Genomic DNA, 10,868 nt, shown 5'->3' with positions numbered 1-10,868 from the left:
ACTTCCTTCATTGTCTGCTTACCCATGAGTAATGATAACCATTGGTGGTGTTTGCAGCTAGTTAAATTTCAGGTGTAGACAGGAGTCCTCATAAATGAATAGTATAGAGAAAACTGTACTTTAAAGAAGACATTTTCTAAAACGTGATAAATTGGGTTGAGCTATTTAACGTGTTTGTAAGTTTCATTGTAGACTCTATGGAGGCATTGCTGGCTCTCAGTAGGTATTTGCAGATGATGGCTAAGGACACTCTGAGGTGCACGGAGGGAATGAAGTAACTCCTCTCATTGAGTGTCTGCTCAGTCTCACGACTGTTCTCAGGACTACTTGTTTAAATCAGGTTGTCTGTTCTTCTTAGGGAATTCCGTTGAGAAAGCATGCTGGCTGAGACTCTCATCCTAAAATGAATGGGAGACTTACGAAATATGCAGATGTAGTTTCCCTCCTTCCTGTCTTGTGGGGGGAGATAGAAGGTGGGAGTGAGGAAGGAAGCAGATCATTACATACACACAAAGAGTAGTCAAAACCTATGTTTTCCTCCCCTTAAACAAAATGGTAAAATATAAATAGTTTTAAAACTGTTGGCCCATCCAATGGCATGATGGTGAAGGTGACTGGATCCCGCATAGCCATCTGTGATTCTGGTCCCAGATCCAGCAGCTTGAAACACATACAGGGAACATGTACATCTGTGCCCAAAATCCCAAGAGAAAAGAGGAAAAGGGATGGCAGATGTGGGGTTCCTCCCTGGGGTGGGGGGGAAGAAGAGAAAGAAAGAAAGAAAAAAATCTTTTGATATAATAGCAAGGGAAAATGTGGACAGAAGGATTTTATTAATCCTGTAACTTTGAAGAGCCACCATAGATATTAATGGTAGTTTTATAATAATCTGAAAGAGAGTGTTTTAGTGGTAACATGATTTAAAATTATTTTTATGGAAAATTCTTTTCTTAAAGAATTATTTTGTATTCAACTTTATTTATTTGTTTATTTAGTTATTTATTTTATTTTGACTAGAAAAGGACAGAGTAAGAGTGAGAGAAAGAGGGAAAGTGAGAAAGCAAACTGCCAGGTCTGGTACTTGAACTGTGGTTGCCTGTGTAGGAGTCCAGTGCCCCCATCCACTGTGCCATCTGCTGGCCCTGGAAAACTATTTTTAAGAGTGTCATGATGCAAATCTAACCTTTTAACCAGTGCTGTAGAAAACTGTATCTAATTTAAAATCTTCAATTTGATTCCAGGGTTTGTGGCTTATTTAAAGTTTATAATTAGAAAGTTTGGGGGAAAAAAAAAACAAAACAATAGGCAAGTTGAAAGTTTTGCTGTGTAACTTAAGACAATAAAAAATCATTAATTTATATATGCATTAATTCTGTAAATATTTATAGCATGTGCTGAAATCAAATTTTAAAAGTAGGTTTTTTCCTGCATGACATGATTTCTTCATTCTATCCCCTAAAGTTTGCATATTTTTTTTTAATTTGCAAGAGGATGTGTATGCTCGCTGAAGAGAGACAGAGAGAGAGAAAGTGAGAAAGAATCCTTATGGGAAATGGACACACTGCAATCCCTTCTCCATTTCTCCCCACTTTGGGATCTTGGGCATGCATGCACACATGCCAGTGTGTCTTTTAAACTGCCAGGTCCAGGGACCAGTAGCTGGCATAATGGCTATGTCTCTGGACTCCCATGTAGTTAACTATCGTTTGAATCCTGGACCTGGTGGCTTGAACTCATGCCAGGCGTGTGTGCGTGCATGCCTAAGATCCCAAGAGGAGAATGGAGGAGAAGGGATTGAGGCGTGGCCATCCCTGGGGTTGGGGGAGGGTGATTTCTCGCTTTCTGTCTCTCTGTCTCCCTTCTGTCTTTTTGGTAAGTGCATGCACCCTATAGCAAAAACCTCTCAAAAACAAACAAACAAACAAACAACAAACAAACAAAAAACAAAAACAAAAAACCCTGCCAGGTCCAGAACCCAAGCTATGTGACCAGCCATGTGAAATCTAGCTGCCTTAACTGCTGTGCCATGGGCTGGTTCTGTCAAAAGAAAAAAGAAATGAAAGAAAAAAATCTCAATAATGTCACTGTATTAGTGGGTTTGTTTGTTTGTTTGTTTTGGAGAGTTTTGTTATATAGGGTATGTGTACTTGCTAGAGAGACAGAAAGTGAGAAATAACCCTCCAAGGGGGATGGCCATGCTGCAATTCCTTCTTCTCCATTCTCTCAGGATTTTGGGCATGTGCGCACACTCACTGGTATGAATTTTAAGCTGCCAGGTTCAGGACTCAAACCATGGTCAACTATGTGGGAGCCCAGCAATGTAACCATTATGCCATCTGCTGGTGGTCCCTTGTTTTTGTTTTTAAAGGATTTTGCCATAGGGCATGTGCACTTGCCAGAGAGACAGAGAGAGGAAAAGTGAGAAATCACTCCCCAAAAAGAGTGGCCGTACGTACCACACTCCTTTTCCATTCTCCTCCTATAATTTTAGACACGCAAGCACATGTGCCCAGCATGATTTTCAAGTCACCAAGTCTGGGACTCAAACTGCAGACGGCCATGTGGGAGTTCAGTGCTTAACCACCATGCCACCTGCTGGCCCTGCAATAGTATATACTTTAAAAATCAGGTAAATAGGGCCAGGCCATGGCCTGGTGATTAAGGTGCTGGATCCATATGGCTGACATTGTGACTGGAGTCCCAGATCCAACAGCTTGAAAGACACACCAGGTGCGTGTGCCTGTATGCCTGAGATCCCAAAAGGAGGGAGAAATGAAGGAGAAGGAATTGTGACATGACCTTTCCCCATGAGGGCTGTTTTCTCACTTTCCTTCTTTCTCTCTGTTTCTCTTGGCGAATGCACATGCTTTCTGGCAATTTTTTAAAAAAAAATCAGGTAAGTCTATGTGTGTTGACATGCAACTATATTTATTTCACATAATACTATAATTATGATATCCTAAGAGTTTATTTTTCTTCCTTTTAAGATGTATTAAACCAAAAATAAATTGGCAATCACATAAGTATACGCTTAGGTTTAGGTTTAAGTTTTAGATTTTTGTATACCTTGGTTTTGAACTAGAAACCCCCAAATTTACATATTAGTACCGAATCACAGCAGTTTTTACAAATAATTTGCCAGAAAGGCATGCATGTTGACTAGAGAGAGACAGAGGGAGAGGGACAGAGGGAAAGTAGCCCCCCCATGGGGCGTGGTTATGCTACAATCCTTTTCCTTCATTTTTCCACCCTTTTGGGATTTAGGACATACACACACATGCCTGGCATGCTTTTCTTTCTTTCTTTTTTAAAGACTTATTTAATTTAACTTTATTTATTTAAATTTGACCAGAGAAGGACAGAGAGAGAGAAAAAGAGAGAGAGAGAGAGAGAGAGAGAGAGAGAGAGAGAGAGAGAGAGAGAGAGAGAGAGAGAGAGAGAGAGAGACAGACAGGCTGCGCGGGAGTGCCATGTGGGAGTCAAGCACCCTTAACCACCATGCCACCTGCTGGCTCCCTGGCATGCTTTTCAAGCAGCTGTGGCTGGGATTTAAACCATATGGTCAGCTATGGGGGATCCAACTCCCTTAACCACCATGCCACCTGCCAGCCCCCTGGTGTACTTTTCAAGCAGTTGTGGCTGAGATTTAAACCATATGGTCGGCTATGGGAGATCCAACTCCTTTAACTACAGGCCACAGGGCTGGCCAGATGTAAGAGAGAAAGTGCCCCCAACAGGACCTCGTCATGCCACAACCCTGTTTCCTCCCATTCTCCATCCCGTCAGGATGCTGGCCACATGCACACTCAGCATGTTTCTCAAGCCACTGGGCTGGGATCCAACCCTGGTCAGCCAGCTAGGATCTGACTGCTTCTGTCCACACTTCACTGTTGTGCTATGGGACCAACCCTCAGATTTTATATATATATTTTTTTTTTTTGAGGACATACATAATGGTTTGTGTGCACCCATGAATCACACACCAGTACTCATAAACATATTGTACAGAAGTGCTGGATCTAATATCCTGGCTGGAGTCTGTACTCTAGATAGTTTTATTTCAATCCTACCCCTTCTGAAGTTCTCATCCACACCCCAGATGGTCCTGCACTAAGAACCCTCAACCTCGAATGTAGCCGAAGTTACCTTTGTCAGTCAACAGAAGTATTATCTGTTTTTCTCCCCTTCCTTCCCATTTAGAAATGGAGTAGAGTCTGAGGAAGAACATTTAGAGGAAAAATAGAGACGCAAAACATTAATAGGACAAAGAAATGTGGTATTATCTGTTGAAGATAACTATGGTATTATCAGCTGGACTATGGAGAAATGTACACATGTTGGAATATTCGCTTCGCAAGCTAAATAACGTGATTGAATATATAAAAGAACTTGAAGTAAAAAAAATCAAATTAAAAAAAAAAGAAAGGTGACCTCTCCACCCCAAACCCCAAGACTCTCTAATAAGAGGAAGCATTGATAGAACAGCAAGTTAGGAAGACTGTGTTGCTGAGGGCAGAAGGGACATGACTACGTAAATGGAGAGGTTTGGGAAGAAGTGAAAGGAATTCAGAAAGAGTTCAAACAAAGATGGCTTCAGTCAAGTCCAAGAACAAGTTTAATGGGATGACAGAATAGGAAAAGTGAAGTTTAGGGTCATAAGGGAAATTTGAGAAAGAGGCTTGTTCATCTTTTATAAGTTTTGCATTTCAGAGTGAATTTATGGATTCAGCAAAAACATTTCCTATGCTGAGAGCTTCTGTGAAAATAAATTATATGGAACTAGTTGGTGAGCAAGAACTGAGTAAACACCTTTAAAATCTACAGCATTATAATAGGTGCATTTTTATTCTGGAAGTATCAACCTTTAGATTTTTAGGTATGTTTATCGTGCTAACTTTATAAAAAATGAAACAAATTTAAAATAACCTCAGTTTTATCAACTAGAACAGTCAATGTCACAGGCATTTAAAAAAAGGAATTATTTAATGTTATTATTAATTTTGCTAAAGGGCATATGTGCTCACCAGCAAGAGAAAGAGAGAGAGAGAGAGAGAGAGCGCGTGAGAGTGAGAGAAAGTGAGAAAACAAGCTGCCAGGTCTGGGACTCAAATTGTGGTCGCCCATGTGTGAGTCCAGTGCATTAACCACCATGCCACCTGCTTGCCCCACACTAAAATTTTTAAAAAGACTACCCTTTGAGAACAAAGGCAAAGATTAAAAGTCTTTTCATTATATATTTTTATATATATCTTTTCTGATGACTCAGTATTTTAGGGTGTCTACCTAAGGGTTCCACAGGTACCAGGCTAGTGCATGAACAGCTTGGGTTGCTTCACTCAACATTTGCTTACTAATTTAAGAACGGCACGCTGCCCAGGGAGTGCTGAAAACCTCTGTCTTCTTTTTCTTTGGAAAGCCATTCCAGCTCACATTTAGGGGAATATGGAAAGGTTCTGACCAGGAATGACACTGTGTGTGCTAAAGTTTGTAGATCTGGAATCTTCAGCGATTATCTTTGATCTAAAAAGTAGACCTTCTATCATGGTGTGGTAATCCCATCAGGTGGCCTTTAGTTTTTCATGGTTCCTTCAAATATACATAAACTAGACTCTGGGACTTATCAGTGAGAAGGAAAACTGGTAAAATAAATCCAGGAGGGTCAAAGAAAGCCCTTGCCCACCTGCACATGCATGTACACACATTTATGCATACATATGACCTCATCCCCCAACTACACATCACACACACATGCAAATGGTTCGAAAGGAATGGAGGAGGATCAAATTGGGGTCTAAAAGCAGCTTTTTGGGATCCTAGTCAAACCTACCTCCTCCTTTCTTCTGTTGTGGATTTGAAAACTGCAGTGAAGCAAGTCATGTGAGCTCCTAGGCAGCATCTGGGAGACCCATTTGTCTCTGGCCAGCTGATCTTCTGAAAGGAGACATGGGGCCCCTTGAGAAGACTGTCCTCTGGAAATCTCCACTTCTGCAAGGTCAGCCTGGCCTATTGGCAGAGTGGCCTGCCTTTGCCGCAGACAAGGCTGGAACCACTCAGTGCAGCTAGATCCTGACACACTGGGGACAGAGGCTGAGAATAATCCTGCTAAGGTTATGGAAGTTAAGTAGCAGAATCATAGCCAACATCCTAGTCCTCTTCTACACTCAGGCTATGGAACTGCTTTGAAGCTCCTTGGAGATGGTTGTTATTAATTAATTTATTTTTTGGAGAGATTTTTGCTATAGGGCATGTGTACTCACCAGAAAGACACAGAGAGACAGAAAGTGAGAAATCACCTCCTGGGGGGATGGCCTTGCCACAATCCCTTCTCCATTCTCCTCTCGGGATTGTGGGCACACACACACACATGCCTGGCGTGAGTTCAAGCACCCGGTCTGGGACTCGAACCATGGTTGACTACATGGGAGTTCAGTGACATAGCCATTATGCCAACTGCTGGTCCCAGAGATGGGTATTAAATGCAGTAGCTATTGACGCATTGCTATGGTGTGGATATGTGGGTCTAATGTACTTTCAGTAGCTGGCAGTGCCCAGGTGGAAGGGGTTTAGATGACAGAAGAATCTTCCTGCAGGTGCTGGGCAGTAGAGAAGGGAGTGAGAAGCCATTGCTTACAAGAACCTTCCCGAAGTGAAAAAGGCGTGTTAGAGCTCAGGAGGGATGACTTGTTTATTGAAGCCTTCAGCTCATTTTCTTGCTGCCAGCAAGTCCAGCAAAACACTGCACAGGACTAGGATGATTTGGGAAGGAGAATTTAGTTCTGCCAGCCTCTCTAGTCACCTCCTATGCATAAGATGATGTACTAACTGGGGATAAAAGGAGGGTTGATCATGAACTGCCTTCAGGAGTTTGGATATCAAAATGGTTCTTTGTAGGTAGTAAGGTTGAAGCTAGTATTACTATTCTTTTTGACTTTTAAGAAAATAATAAGATATAATAACAGTAGTTTTGAAACCTTTATTACTGTAAGCGAGTGGATGGTGAGCAAAGTAGGGCTGCCTTTTTACAACTTCACACCATTCTTCTCTTTGGTCAGGGTGGAAATTTCATATTTATCTTTGGGAGACTTGCTTTCATTAGGTTTTTGACTGTTCTACAGGCAAACTGAGCCTGCCCTGAAACGTGAGCTCTCTACCTATAAAGATGATTCAACATAGCTGTCTCTCTCTCTCATTTCCCTGGCTTCTCAATTTTCTTTGCTGACCCACTCCACCTTGCAAGGGTCCTGTCTCATCTCACTCTACAATTTCTGCCTCTGACATCTCAGCCAGCCCGTGGCTACCCAGGGATTCTATGTGTCGGTTATTTCACAGCTCAGCCTATCCTGAGCACAAGGTTGATGTGTTCTCCCACACTCTTCCCAAATCTACACCCTCTTAAATGTTCCCTCCTGTCTGTTCTCCAGCTAGATTGGAGCCCAACACCCTCCGGAGAGCTCTCATTAGTCTAAGGATAAAACCCTAAATTCTTAACATGCCTACATGACCATGCATGACTGGCTCATTACAGTCCCTTAAACTGTAGTGATTACAAGATTAGATGCCTCCTGCCTGGTACGGTGTCAGCTGTCTGGTAGCTGCTCCATGAACGCAGAATAAGTAAGTCTCAGTCTTTCTCTTCCCAACATATGTGAATGTTCATTTTAACTGTAGACAGAACTGCATCTAAGTAGATTGATTATTTATTTATTTATTTATTTTTATGAGAAAGAAAGCAGGGGAATGTAAGAAAGCCCTCCTCAGGGGTATGGCCACACAGCAATCCCTTTTTCTCCATTTTCCCCTCAGATCGTGGGCATGCACACATATATCCCTGGTTTTCTTCTTCTTCTCTTTTTTTTCAAGTGTCCAGGTCCAGGACTAGAAACATGCAGTTGGCCATGTGGGATCCAGCCATCTTAACCTCCATGTCATTGGCTGGCCCAGGTTCTTCTGTTTGGTTTTCCAGACAGAGACGCCCCATGCTGCCACCCTCTGCCCCAGGCTCCCAGTTAGCTAGGATTATAGGCTCATGGGGCCTGGCCTATTTAGGTTGGTCTGAATTGAACCCAGACCTCCCATGTGGCTCCAGCCTCACTCAGTAGTCCCCTCTGCTTGTGCTTCATGGCTGAGCCTGCAGATCATTCTTTATTCAGAGTGGGGCTAAGAATGAGGGTGAAGGGAAACATTCCTCTCCTCTTGGCCCTGATGGCATGGCAGCCTGACTGCAGAGCGGACACAGTGACACACCTTCTGTTTGGAGGAGACCCCTAGGTTTCAGTGGGGCTCAGAGAAAGGGGATAGAGGACCTTTCTTTTCTTTTTGACAATGCCCTCAGGCTTCTGCAAACCATCTGTTACTTTCTGTTGAGTCTCACAGCTTCCCTTTCCTGTGCTATGAGGCACGAGCAAAGTAGGAATCTAGGCTGCCAGTGGAGGAAGCTGGGAGTCCGGAGAAGGACTGAGGAGCAGACAGAGCTGCAGAGTGGTGGGCAGGCCACAGAGGGCACACACGCCAGCAGGGTGAGATGTGTAGGTATTCACCAGTAGTGCGCAGAAGGGTTTCGGGTGGAGGAAAATGGACAGCGTCTGGGTTTTCTGAGGTTATTCAGTGTACCAGTTTGAGGCTCACAGCCTCTTGGCCACAAATACAGCCCATTGGCCTCCTATGTGAAAAGAGTTTTGAGCCTTTGGAATTCATGCCTGGCCAGTGGCTTGTAGCTTGGCTTTGCCAGGAAGGGTCTAGAGGGACATTGTAGGAGGACAGAATTTGGCTTCCCCACTGCAATGCCCCTGTTCAGCGGGCTCCTGCACCTGGAGGGGTTTCTGCAGGACCACCCAGTAGCCATCAGCCTTACTGGCACACTGCCTGTTAGGTGCTGTCACAATGAAGCGCTTCCTTGAGCAGCTTGCCCACGTCCTAAAGGATGGATTTCCAGTAAATTCCACTGGCATGTCACCACAATGTCTTCTCTGCTTTCGGGAGCCATACTGTGCCCTTCATAACAGGTCAGGGTCAGTCCCACGGAGAGGGGTGGCTGCTCCTTAAATCGTTACATCTGCTCATCTGATTTTTTTGATTTCTCCTTATTCCCTACTGGTCAATCCTTCATACTCCCAATCCCTTATAATTAGTAAGTCGTTGGCCAGCTCCAGAGCCTACTGGTTGGAGAGCCAGATTCCACATAACCACCTGAGGTTTGGGTCCTGGCCCTGGTGGCTTAAAAAACATGCCAGGGATGTGTGTGTGTGTGTGTGTGTTTGTGTGTGTATGTGTGTGCTACAAATCCTGAGAGGATGGAGATTTTCAGAAGGGATTGCAGCATGACAATGCCTCTTGGGGAGTCTTTCTCCCTTTCCAGCAAGTGCATGCACTCCGTGGCAACCGAAAAAAAAAGTAAGTCTTTTTATTAAACTTTCACAGTTTAAATTACTGTGTGGTTTCTCTCTTGACCAGACCCAGGCCGACACATATGGTATGCAGCCTCCGACTCTGGTTACTTGACTGTCAAAGAAGGTGTCTCTGCAAGATGGGGCGTTTGAGCCAAGTGGGTTACATGCATTTTTTCACATTTGTGCGACATATTCCTTTTATAATGAGAAAGGAAAATTTAAAAATGGTATGAAAAATGCCAAGAAGCAATCAAATGAAAAAAATTAAAACCACATACCTAAAAATTCCCCCAGCGTGGTAGGTCTAGGGCAGGAGTCCACAACATGCTGGGGGAACGGGTGGCCTAGGGCAGGTGATACCTGTCTGAGTTGAGCATGGAAGGGTGAGTGGAACCTGGAGCCAGAGGCTTTTTCCTAGGCGCAGTTACTTGCCAAAGGCTCAGAGCCAGCCTGCCATCCCCAGCCTGTGCTGGGGGAAGGCTCAGCCCTGGGAGCTCCATGTGCCCAGTCTGTGTTGACAGGGTGGAGGCCGGGTCTGTCTGATTCCGGCTAACCGTGGGGCTCCATTTTAGACCTTTGCAGTGCGGTGGGGGCAGTTGATTCCCTTTGTCTTTCAGGCTGGGGCCGCTGTAGAACAGAGCGCTGCCCTCGGATGTGTACGGTCCTCTGTCCTCCAGCGTTCAGCCCGAGAGCTCCAGCTGTTGTGCTCCCAAATCCAGCACTGGGCTGGAGCCCACCCACCCCTCCCACCTGACAGCTCCCGGGAATCCGAGGAGAATCGGGATCCCTAGGGTGGGCATCTCTGGTTGCAGGATTCCCCGGTGGTCTTGACTGGGGGTGCGGGTGGTGGCTGCTTCCCTCTCCCCTTCCCTGCGGCCAGACGTGCAGTGTCTGCGCCCGCCCACTTGGTTCCAGGCCGATTCCCACAGGAACCCTCCACCCAGTGCGGCCTGGACACCTGCCCCCGGGGGCCCACCACGGCACAGGGACCCCGATACCTTCCCGCCCTCTCCTCTCCAGCCAGAGCTGCTGCCATCCTGGTTCAAGAGGCACAGCCCCACAGCAGCGGCTCCCTCGCCCTCCCCACCACGCGGGCTCACGGGGGTTCTCCAGGGCACCCCGCAGCTTCTGCGGTCGGTTCCCATTCTCCTGGACTCTCAGAGCCCAACGCAGTGGTCGCGGTGGACGCCCTCCTCTCCGACGTGAAGGAGATGGGTCACCTCTCTGGTCGCGGAGTCCTCAGCGTCCGCCTGCTTCAGTTCGTGGTGGGGCTCCGGGGATCGTCGCCTCAACTGTCAGCTCCTCGGGAAGGGACGGGGTCATATCCTCCTGTCGCATCCGCAGTCGCGGGCAGGGCGCTCACTCGACGTCGGCGGAGACGTCGGTTGGGTTAGTCAGGATGTCCCAAAGAAAGTGCAGGGAGAAGGTCCCCGCGGCTGCGCGGGCAGGGGGCGGGCCTGGCGGGCGGGGAAATTCGGGCGG

The 10,868-nt window shown here is 45.7% G+C and overlaps 1 pseudogene; it reads right to left on the bottom strand.

The window, feature by feature from the left end:
• Positions 1 to 10,745: 10,745 nt before the first annotated feature.
• Positions 10,746 to 10,868, bottom strand: part of LOC102480878 (AN1-type zinc finger protein 2A pseudogene) — a 12,724-nt pseudogene continuing 12,601 nt past the window's right edge.

This window comes from Tupaia chinensis, unplaced genomic scaffold (assembly GCF_000334495.1).
Source record: "Tupaia chinensis unplaced genomic scaffold, TupChi_1.0 Scaffold000014_1, whole genome shotgun sequence".
Classification (NCBI taxonomy): Eukaryota; Metazoa; Chordata; class Mammalia; order Scandentia; family Tupaiidae; genus Tupaia; species Tupaia belangeri.
This window is presented reverse-complemented; position numbering and strand designations above follow the sequence as displayed.